The sequence below is a fragment of the Zingiber officinale genome, chromosome 1A (assembly GCF_018446385.1).
Source record: "Zingiber officinale cultivar Zhangliang chromosome 1A, Zo_v1.1, whole genome shotgun sequence".
In the NCBI taxonomy this organism is placed as follows: Eukaryota; Viridiplantae; Streptophyta; class Magnoliopsida; order Zingiberales; family Zingiberaceae; genus Zingiber; species Zingiber officinale.
The window spans coordinates 100,844,502-100,857,136 of record NC_055987.1 but is presented as its reverse complement, the minus strand read 5'-3'; the positions used below and the strand labels follow the sequence as shown (position 1 = coordinate 100,857,136).

Genomic DNA, 12,635 nt, shown 5'->3' with positions numbered 1-12,635 from the left:
TGACTAAATCACAAATAGATTAATTAATTGCTTGTGTATGTGATGCATATTTAATAAGTAGTTAATTAATTAGTGCCTTATGATTAGATTAGATCTAAGTCGTGCACATGATGCACCCTTGCGATTAGATTAGATCTAAGTCGTACACAAGATGCATCCTTTTTCGATTAGATTAGATCTCAATCGACTCAACTCTAATGCCTAACCGTGCCGTGATACCTATCACTACCTCGATCACATGTATTGTTGAATCTGCCAAAGCAGAGCAATACATATTATCTTGGTAGGGTACGGAGGGACAATCTTGGTCTCGCCTATCAACGCATGGGTGAATACAAACTCAATTAGATTGAGTATTCCTAGTTACTCGGTTGGATCGAGTCAACTATAGGCATTCTTCCAATAGTTGGAAAGGTAGGTTAAAATCACATCTATATTAACTCTCGAGCGTATTAGCCAAAGCTAACTCGAGTTTTAATATAAATGCGGATATTGATCCTATAAACAAGAGTTGCATAGAGATTTAATTGGTAATCATTACCTACCGATCATACTAAGCCTTGGGCGTATTAGCCAAAGCTAACTCAAGGGTTAGTATGATGTGGATCTTGTCCCACAAGAATTATAGTATTTAGTGGGAGCATCATTTAGTTAAAGGCCTAATTAAATGATTTTAAAAGAATATGATATTTATTTCTGCTTTTATTCTGTTATAGATAACCATGACGTCAAATACGAACACCTTCTCCCTGCGATCTGTCCTTGAGAAGGACAAGCTCAACGGAGCAAACTTCCTGGACTGGTACAGGAATCTGAGAATAGTTCTCACCCAGGAACGTAAACTGTACGTTCTGGAGCAGCCCATTCCGGAGGCTCCTCCTGCCAATGCCCCGCGAGCAGACAAAGATGCTTACAAGAAGCATCAAGATGACGCATTAGATGTGTCTTGTCTAATGCTCGCGACCATGAACTCTGAGCTTCAGAAGCAACACGAGTTGATGGGCGCTTACGATATGGTTGAGCATCTTCGCCAACTATATCAGGGACAAGCGAGGCATGAGAGATTTGAGATCTCTAAGGCACTGTTTCAGATGTCAGACGGGGCTCCCGTAGGTCCTTATGTACTCAAGATGATTGGGTACATAGAGAACCTACAAAGACTGGGGTTCCCACTTGGCCAAGAGCTGGCCACTGACTTAATCTTGCAATCCTTGCCGGATAGCTATAGTCAATTCGTTCTGAACTATAACATGAACGAGATTGACAAGCCACTGCCCGAGCTCCTTAGTATGTTACGAACTGCTGAGATTAACCTTAAGAAGGTTAAGCCCATTCTGATGGTCCAGAAGCATAAGGGCAAAGGCAAGCCCAAAGGCAAAGGAAAGTCCCAAGCCAAGGGCAAAGGCAAGGCATTGAAGCCTAAAGGAGGGGTCGCCAAGGATGCTACCTGCTTCCACTGCGGTCAGACCGGGCACTGGAAGAGGAACTGCAAGGTATACTTGGAAGATCTTAAGAAGAAGCGAAGTGAGACTTCCACTTCAGGTATATATGTTATAGAAGTCAATCTATCTATTTCTACATCATGGGTATTAGATACTGGATGTGCTTCTCACATTTGTACTGATGTGCAGGCGCTGAGAAATAGCAGAGCATTGGCAAAGGGCGAGGTGGACCTACGAGTAGGCAATGGAGCACGGGTTGCTGCTGTTGCTGTAGGAACTTATCAGCTATCTCTGCCCTCTGGGCTTGTACTAAATTTAGATGATTGTTGTTATGTGCCTGCTCTTACTAAGAACATAGTTTCAGTTTCTTGTTTAGACAAGAAAGGATACTCTTTTATAATAAAAGACAAATGTTGTTCTGTTTATTTAAAAGATATGTTCTATTGTAGTGCACCACTAATAAACGAACTCTATATTCTAGACCTTGAGAGCCCTATCTATAACATTAGTACCAAGAGGTTCAAGTCAAATGACATGAACCAAACTTATCTCTGGCACTGTCGCTTAGGTCATATAAATGACAAGCGCTTATCCCAGCTCCATAAGGATGGTTTGCTGGACTTATTTGATTTTGAATCATATGAGATATGCGAGTCATGCCTACGAGGCAAGATGACCAAGACTCCCTTTAGTGGGCACAGCGAGAGAGCGACTGATTTGTTAGGACTCATACATAGTGATGTATGTGGCCCTTTCAATATCGCTGCTAGAGGCGGTTATAGATACTTCATCACATTTACTGATGACTTCAGTAGATATGGTTATGTGTACTTGATGACACAGAAGTCCGAATCCTTTGAAAAGTTCAAAGAATTCAAGAATGAAGTATCCAACCCTCTTGAATATTCCCATTTCCCTTTCAAGGTTATCTCTCAAACGTCCTTACACGGGCTTGCACCTGTCACGTGGATCCCTCGAAAAATCGAGTGAGAGTTAATCTCTACAAAGTATATAAGATATCCAAATAATAAATCAAGAATGAGAATTAAGCCCTAATCACAATTAATCATTCAAGATCCAATCGATACAAACTAGACAACATCATAGAAACAAAGAAATGGAAAATCCACAAGAGTTTATATCAATTTATCTCACAAATACACCCTCCATCCTAGAACAAATAGATCTACTCCATAAAATGAAGGAAGAAAACCAAAGATAAGAAGATTACAAGCATTCTTCAATCCCAATCCAAGAAGAGGAAAGAAAGAAAACTTATCTACAATATAGCTCCATCTTCGGATCTAATCCTCACTTCCGAAGTCAAATTCACCAAGATCTCCCTTTAGATTGTCCAAAATTCCACCCAAGAATGGGAGGAATCCACCAAATCTTGCTTTCTCCCAAAGGGGAGAAGATCCCCTTTCAAATCTCCAAGGAGGCTTTAAATAGAGGGAGGCTTTTGGGCGCCACACGGCCCCAAGGCATGGCCATGTGAGGTTCACACGGCCAGAGCCTTTCCCCTCTCTGCCATCTATACATGGTTGTGTGTGGTACACGACCGTGGACAACTCCCATCAAAACCTTCAAGCACAGCCGTGTAGATCCACACGGCCTGGACTGCCCCAGCTTCTGGAAACCTGGCACGGCCGTGTGGTACACACGGCCAGAACACTTTTAAGCGCTGGGAACCCTGCATGGCCGTGTGATGCACACGGCCAGGGCCTTCTTGGTCTCTGGAAACCTTACACGGCCATGTAGATCCACACGGCCATGTAAGGATTGAACTCTGATTTGCTTCAAAACTTGGCATGGCCGTGTGAGGTTCACACGGCCAGGCCTTCTTCCTTTGCTGTTGCTGCCACACACCCTCTGAACTTCACACGGCCAGAGCTGCCTACCAATGTAGGGTCATGTCTGGTACACGGCCAGGTGCCTTCTCGCTTGCTCAGCTCATAAGTTTTGTCCAAGAATGTAGAATCTTCACCGAATTCGACTCCTGTGTACAGAAAATACACAAAAGCATATCTCCGAACAAAAAAGAGTAAATATGCTAAAAGGAAAACTGGAAGTACAAAAATACATAGATCAAGCATGCTCAAAGTATGTAAATGTGCGTCAAAACATGCATAAAGGTATATAAAATCTACACACATCACACCCCCAGACTTAAACCTTTGCTTGTCCTCAAGCAAAATGTTGCAATCTAAATTCATATATTCTAAAACGCATTCATAAACCCTAATGCACTTTCCTAACTCTATCAAAGAGTTCCACTAACAAGCATAATCATGGAAACAAATCAAGTATGGCTCAAGCTTAAGTATCCTGTGCACAGTGTAAAAGTAACTCAAAAATCCTTCAAGTTTCAATCTATGTCCTAGTCAAGTCGTCATCAAATTTGAATTCCTAATGTTTCCGGTGAAAGACAAGTAACCAGTGATAGGCACTTACTTGCCACTCACTTGGTTCATATTTCTCAACCAACCCAAGGTCTCAAAGGTGTGCTCAATCTCAAGAGAAGCTAAGCAGTCATTTCCCCAGTAACCTAACTCGATCTCAAAGGGGTGACTTGCTAGATTCCACTCACAACAACTATTTTTTATATCCCATATTCACTTTTTTCATTGCTTTTTTTAAAAAAAAATTTTCATAAGCATTTGCATTGTGCAAATCTTATTTCACAAGTGTACTTTTAGCACAAATGTTGGGATATTTTGATTTTTCCAAATGAGTTTTCATGAGTTGAGCCTCATCCAGTAACCAAAATGAAGTTTGAAAAATCACCATAGAAACCAAGTACTAAGCAAACAAGATGAATCATGACTATTTCAATGATATCAACCATTCAAGCATCAAGTCAAAGTGTAGTGAAAGTAAGATTCTTAAGGTCAAGCCAAGACTAAAGCTCATCTCCATATGATTCTTAGCTTATTTCATGCTACCCAAGATAGAGAAAAGAAATACATAAAGCTTACTACTAGCATCATTTATAACATCATGAATCTAGATAATGAACGTGCTAACATTTTATCTTGAAGACAAGAAAGCATAAAAGTGAAGTTTTGATATTCTCAAGATGTATGCCACAAAAAAAATCAAAAAAAAATGCAAGACATAAGCAAAAACAAAAACAAACAGAGTAAATCAAATGCATCTAATGCATCCCCCCAGACTTAAACTTTTCATTGTCCCAATGAAAACTAAAAACAATGTGGAGGAGATTTTAAGACAAGTTACCAAGTGATGAGCTCCAAATGGTTGACATTCATGTTTTTAAAGATACTCCTCCATCCAATACTCACATTCCTCCACAACTTTGAATTCTACAACAATAAGATAGATAAGAAAAATTAAGTAGAGGATACAAGTTTATTATAAAGAGAGAACTAAAGACATAAAAGAAAATAAGGAAAATGAACTTGGGTTGCCTCCCAAGAAGCGTTTGTTTAAGGTCATTAGCTCGACCACCTCATTAGATTCATCTAAATCTTGCTCTTGGAGGGGTAAGATATTTTAGAACCCTCCTACCAAGGGCTCTTATTATGGAGAGAGCTTTCATCAAAGGAGCTACAAAGTAAAGTATAACTCTCTCCATCTTCGTCTTCTTGGAAATTTTTTTAGGTGGTCGAAGACGATTCAAATTGAGCTTCCAATTATTGGCCCATGTGAAATCTGCACATCCAAAAGAAAAACAAATCTCCCACAAGCATGTTATATAGTATAGAGCTAGAACCATATCAAGATAAGATGAATAAGTAATAAAAACTGAATCACATCCAACAAAGTCAATTATAGGTACCTCCATAAAGTTTTCCAAAAGATCACAAGAAATACTAACCTTACTTTGCTGAGAAATACCTGAAATTTCTAAACATGTAGATGTGACTTCCTCTGAATCAAATGATGGTTCTGGCTCTAGCTCAGGTGTTGATGATATCAATGATGGTGATTTTTGAGACTCTGCTAGCTCTACATAAGTCCCTACACATTGTTCCATAACATAATCAATTCTTAAAACCTCTAAGGGTTGTGTTAACAAAGGTGGTGATCCTTGAGATGATGCTTCCACAACATAGCTCCCTACACATTCTTCCATATCATCATCATCAACACATACATCAAAAAATAAACCAACATCTATGTCCTCAATAGGAGAATCAATAACAAGAGGATCAATAACTTCACTTGCAGTTTTATGTTGATCTACCATATCACATTCATCATCTGAAAATTCAATGTTACTATAACACTTTTGAGGTAGATCTGAAAACTTATTTACCACTACATTATCAATAAAATCCTCATCTGAAAAATCCTCATTTTCATATACATTCAAAAATCTGCACTCAACCATATTAGTGTCAGAGGATTTGCCGAAGTCTTTATTTTTATTAACCCCCACTAACCTTTGTGGAAAAGGAACCCTTAGTGAAGGTCCTGGGAAAGACTGAACCTTTTTTCCAAATTCCCTTTGAGCTTTTGGAGGAGGTCCAACTTGCTTATCTAGTGTTGGTGTGATTAATCGTTGAGGGAAAGGTACTTGTGGCCTTTGGGAACTCCCTAGAGAAATGGAACTGAGTTCTTGTGATCTTCTATTATTCTTCTCCTCAATTCTAAACATGTCATTCTTCAGAAGTTCTTCATGATTTTTGCCACTTCTCAACCCAACATCATCACACTTTTCATTAGATCTTGACTGTGTAGGAGGGGGATCTTCTTTAAACCATTTGGAAACAATACTATCAAGCTTTTCCCCCAAATGTTTGAACTCCTCACTCTGTGACTTGTGAATTTCAACATTTTTAGGTGTTGAATTTCATTTTGTTTGACAGGCTCTCTTACATTTATGGCTTGCACTTCTTGAATATCTGAGGGAAATTCCATCCAACTTTTGTTCGACCATTCATGGAGGTTCAATGTCACTTGATTAATTAATAAATAAGCTTCATCTACACTTTTGTCCATAAAAGACCTCCAACTGATGAATCCAATAAACTCTTGTCTGAGAAAGAAATTCCCCCATAGAATATGTGCAAAATCAACCATTTTTCAAAACCATGATGAGGGCACTGCCTTTGAAGACTCTTGAATCTATCCCATGCTTCAAATAATGATTCTCCATATGCCTGAGCAAAATTTGTTATGCAATTCCTCATATACACTGTTCTACTTGGAGGGAAAAAATGATTCAGAAATTGCTTCTCCAATTGTTCCCAACTTGTGATGCTTTGAGGACAGAGAGAATATAGCTAAGTCCTTGCTTTATCCTTGATACTGAAAGGAAATGTCATCAATCGAACTACATCTACTGATACTCCTTCACATTTCACCAAATCACAAATCTCTAAAAATATTTCAAGATGCAGATAAGGACTTTCTGATACTTCTCCTCCAAATTTATGACCTTGTATCATGAAAATTATCTCTGGGTCTAGTTGGAAACTTTCTGCTTCAATTTGAGGTTGCACAATGGGAAATAAAAATCTTGCAGAAAAGGGTGTAGAAAAATTTCTCATGGGCCTGCTTGACATGTTAGTGCTCATGGATATTCAAGAGAAATGAAGAATCGAAGACAAGAAATAAAATGCAATATGAAAAGTAAGAAAGAAAATGCAGAATTTAAATTGCAAGAAAGAAAGTGCATAATAAAAACAAGAAAGAAAAGATAAAAGGAAAAAAGAAAAATGTCTAGAATAATTCATATGCTAAAAATTGCAAGATATGTTTACAAAAGAAAAGAAGAAAGAAACTAGATCAAAAGAGAAAACAGAGAAAAGTTAGATTAGAGTGCTAGAAATCAAGAATGCAAAGTTAGAATTAGAATTAGAATTGCAACAAAAAGAATTGTCAAGAATGTTATTCAAGAAAGGAAAAACTTATAAAAACAGAATTCTAACAATTAGTTATAACTATGCAAATCAAAAGAAAGAAAGAAAAGTTATGTTTAGTCTAACTCAATTGATAATCTCTAATGTTATAGCGCAGTCCCCGGCAACGACGCCAAAAACTTGTTCGCTCTCCGCAAGTGTACGGAAATATCGCAAGTAATATAAAAGATTATCGTATCCACAGGGACTGGAATAAGCACTAGAAATATCTCAAAGCGAATTAGCTAAACAACTAATCAATTGGTTTCAAATGCTAAGGATGAAAAACAAATCTAAAATGAAAGATTAACAAACAAGAGTTTGGGGGTTTGAGTTATGATAAAGGGAGGTTCTAGGAGTTTTGGTTTCTTTGTAAGATCTCTTGAATGAATATGGTTTACCAATTCTTATTCCTCAATTGTCTAATATTTGTAGAAGGTTGTCGGTTCTCTCTTGCAATAGATAACCAGCTTAGGACTGAAAATGTACCTAAATGTGATCAATTAGATATGAACATACGTTGTCCTTACACAAGATTGCACCTATTACTATGCTTCTCTCGGATACCAACATAGAAGTTCATAGCTTCTTAACCCATTAAGATACAAGGACTGAATCAGAAAATCTATCCTACCCTCTTGAATATTCTCATTTCCCCTTCAAGGTTATCTCCCAAACGTCCTTACACGGGCTTGCACCTGTCACGTGGATCCCTCGGAAAATCGAGTGAGAGTTAATCTCTACAAAGTCTATAAGATATCCAAACAATCAATCAAGAATGAGAATTAAGCCCTAATCACAATTAATCATTCAAGATCCAATCGATACAAACTAGGCAACATCATAGAAACAAAGAAATAGCAAATCCACAAGAGTTTACATCAATTTATCTCACAAATTGGAATGCCTACCCCTCCTACTAGTGGAGGCGGGGTTACTTTCTACATACATAACATACGTACATGAATTTCAAAAACAACGGAAGTAATCATTTATTTTTTTTCATTTAAATCACAACTAATCATACGAGCATGCTTAGCATAGTTATGAACTTAAAGAGTCATAATATCCATTTCTAACATAAGCATAAGTAAAGTGATCATGCAAGACATCAACATAAATTAAGCATAGTTCATATCAATCCTAAATCAACGTAAGCAGGTCTTTCTTTCTTAGCCGAGCCACCACCACACACATCTCTTGCCCCTCCTGCTAGTCCTTTAGTTTATCCATCCTTTACCTTTATCTGTGGTACAAGGAAAGTAACTATAAGCACACAAGGCTTAGTGAGATTCTTTCCTACTCACAAAAAAAACACATGTCATAGCAAATTCATACAACATATAGCATGGACACATAAAACATCTAACCAACATGTCATGCAAGAGTATCATATCACATTTTAACATAGCATAAAGAGAACATCATATCATACCATATCATAGCATAAAGGAACATCATGTCATATCATATCATAAAAGAAACATCATGTCATATCATGTCATAACATAATTGCAAGCATCATGTCATATCATATCATAACGTAAAAGTAAGCATCATGATGTATCATATCATAGCATAATCATATATACAATGTAAGATGTCTTTTAAAACATGGGTAATATCATGTGCAAGATGCTTTTAAAACAAAAACATATCATATAATACTTGAACATAATATCATCATGAGGGTCCGGCTTGTACCACATACATAAATAAATACGCGCAATCCCTAGGACAGGGTAGCTAGCCCCGAACCTATTAGGGATCTAGGTCCGTACTACGACCGTCGACCTAGGGGCGTACTAAGGAGTCCATCCCTTTACTAGACCCGTTCATAGTCCGTCGGCCTAGGACCGCTTATGGAGCCCACCCTTGGTACTATAACACCCACGAAATTATAGGATAAGAATATGAGTATTATTTTCTTTAGAGCATAGAAATAAAAAGGATAAGAGAAAAGGGAAAATAGAAACCAAAAATAGAATAAGAAGAGGTGAGGTCAAGGATTGAACCTTGAACCTCCCACAAATAATGGAGATAAATTGATGTATGATAACCACTAGGATAATGAATAATATTTGGATAGAAAGGAATGAAAAATTTAGTTAAAGGTGAGAAGGAAATAAAAGAAAACTAAACAAAAGAGCAAGAGAAAACCAAGTGGCTTACCTCCTCTTCCTCTTGGTTAAGAGAAGAAGTAAGAAAAAGGTAAATTGCCTACTTCCCTCCCTCTCTCTATTTTTCGTGGGAATTAAAGGAGTGGGGGAAAAGAGGAGTTGAGGGAATGAATGAAGACATGTTTCATTGGCAAAGGAATAAATAGATTGGGAGAAGAAAAACAAGAGATTAAATTTCTTTTCTTCCTCCTTCTTTCTCCTTCCTCATTCTTCACCGAAACCAAGAGCCTTTCCCTCTCCTCATTCCAAAAGCTAAGCTAAGTTCCTCTTCAAGAAAACTAAATTTCGAGAAGAAGCCTTCAAGTTCTACCCCTTCCAAGCAAAAGAAGCAAAAGGAGGTACAAGAAGAAGAAGCTTTCTCCTTCCTTGGCCCTTAGGATATCTTTTTCCTTAAGAAAAACCACAAGCGAAAGGATGTAAGTTTCCCTTACCTGTGGTACAATAGCTTTTGTGTTTTCTATGAGATTTGGTTACATAAAAACCTAAGATAACTTCATGAAGAATTTCGGCCAAGACAAGACCAAAAAGAAGGACCTAGGAAATATAAAGACCTAAATTTTAACATGCTCAATATGCTTCTTGTAACATGTATCTTAAGGTAGGGATTTATCTAATGTTCATATGCTAGAATGTTTGATTGGAACCTAGAGTCATACCCTTAGACTCTCGGCCAAACATGAATAAAGGAGATAGATAAGTAAAGACTCAAACCAAGCATGCTTCTTTTTGTTTTATGATAAGTACTTCATGATGAGAAAGTTGTTAACATGATATGCTCATGCCTATATGATGAATAAATTTTGTTCCATGCTCCTAAGTATTCGGCCATGATAGGATTAGGGGCCTAGAAAAATTGTTAAACCTAAACTAATCATGCCATGATCCTCCTTAAGACAAGTTATGAAATTAATATGACATGCTCATGTTGTAGTGAGGTTAGAACTTGTTTTCATGCTCCATGAACTTTCAGCCACAATCATGTTTAAGGGCCTAGGAAACTTAGAACCTAACGTAATTATGCTCATGTTGTTTCTTGAAATAATTGCTATGAAATTTGTTTAGGGTTCTCATGCTTTTATGACACTTGAACCCTAGATTCAAGTCTTACAAGTTTCGGCCACAATCATGTTTAAGGGCCTAGGAAACTTGGAACCTAACCTAATTATGCTCATGTTGTTTCTTGAAATAATTGCTATGAAATTTGTTTAGGGTTCTCATGCTTTTATGACACTTGAACCCTAGATTCAAGCCTTACAAGTTTCGGCCACAATCATGTTTAAGGGCCTAGGAAAACTTAGAACCTAACCTAACTATGCTCATGTTGTTCCTTGAAATAATTGCTATGAAAATTGTTTGAGGTTCTCATGCTTTTATGACACTTGAACCCTAGCTTTAAGTTTTATAAGTCTCGGCCACATCATGTTTAAGGGCATAGGAAACTTAGAACCTAACCTAACTATGCTCATGTTGTTCCTTGAAATAATTGCTATGAAAGTTGTTTAAGGTTCTCATGCTTTTATGACACTTGAACCCTAGCTTTAAGTTTTATAAGTCTCGGCCACATCATGTTTAAGGGCATAGGAAACTTAGAACCTAACCTAACTATGCTCATGTTGTTCCTTGAAATAATTGCTATGAAAGTTGTTTAAGGTTCTCATGCTTTTATGACACTTGAACCCTAGCTTTAAGTTTTATAAGTCTCGGCCACATCATGTTTAAGGGCATAGGAAACTTAGAACCTAACCTAACTATGCTCATGTTGTTCCTTGAAATAATTGCTATGAAAGTTGTTTAAGGTTCTCATGCTTTTATGATACTTGAACCCTAGATTCAAGCCTTACAAGTTTCGGCCACAACATGTTTAAGGGCCTAGAAAACTTAGAACCTAACCTAATTATGCTCATGATGTTCCTTGTAATATTTGCTACGAAATTGGTTTAGGGTTCACATGCTTGAATGATGATTTCAACCCAATGTAATACTTGATAAGATTCGGCCATGATAAGTTTATAAGCTTAAGAAACCTAGAACCCTACCTAAACATGCTCATGATGCTTCCTTATGGTATATGATATGATATTGGTTTAGGGTTCACATATGGGTATGTGGTTTCTTTTTACCTAAAGCCCAACTATATGTTCGGCCACTATATGACATTAGGGTTAGAAATCTAAATATGATTCCCATGTATCTCACATGCAATGTTTTATGATGTGGTAAGAGCTTGCTATGCTTCTATGTTTAATTATGTACACTTATGACCTATGTATGATGGTAACCCTTATGCTATGTTGTGTGTTATTATGATGAGCTGTGTGCCCAAATTATGCATGCTATTTATGATGAGCTGTGTGCCCAAATTATGCATGCTATTTATGATGAGCTGTGTGCCCAAACTATGCATGTATTTATGATGTGTTGTGTGCCCAAATTTTACATGTCATTATGATAAGCTGTGTGCCCAAATTCTGTATGGTATGATATGATAAGAAATACGATGAACATGAAATATTGAGAACCATGATATGTATGACATGCTACTTTACTTTATATGGCTTGTACCAAGGGTGGGCTCCATAAGCGCCCCGGGGTCGATGGACTAAGAAACGGGCCTCGTTAGGGATGGGCTCCTAAGTGCCCCTAGGTCGATGGACTAAGAAACGGGCCTAGTATATATGTCTTGTAGAGTTCAAGACTTGCTACTTTGGACCTACATAGGACGCGCGTATTTATGTATGTGGTACAAGTCGGGGCCCTAATCATGTTATGATTATGTTTAAGTATATATGTAATAAGTTTTCAAAGGACATGTTATATATATTATTGCATGAATCATGTTTTTGAAAGTCATCTCGCATAACCCTTTATGATTATGTTACGATATATCATGATGCTTATGATTATGTTATGTTATGTATGTTCATGGTTATGTTATGCTAGGATGCACTTTATGATTTTATCATGATATGCCATAATGTTTATGATTATGTTATGTTATGTTAGGATGAACTTTATGATTTTATCATGATATGCCATAATGTTTATGATTATGTTATGTTATGTTAGGATGAACTTTATGATTATGTTATGATATGCTATGATCATGATTAAGTTATGCTAGAAAGAACTTTATGATTATGTTA

The 12,635-nt window shown here is 37.2% G+C and overlaps 1 non-coding gene across 1 annotated transcript; it reads left to right on the top strand.

Annotated features, from left to right (window-relative positions):
• Positions 1 to 6,497: 6,497 nt before the first annotated feature.
• Positions 6,498 to 6,603, top strand: LOC122039151. Its single transcript, XR_006128043.1, has one exon. It is a non-coding gene; the product is annotated as a small nucleolar RNA R71 (small nucleolar RNA).
• The last annotated feature ends 6,032 nt before the right edge of the window (positions 6,604 to 12,635 follow it).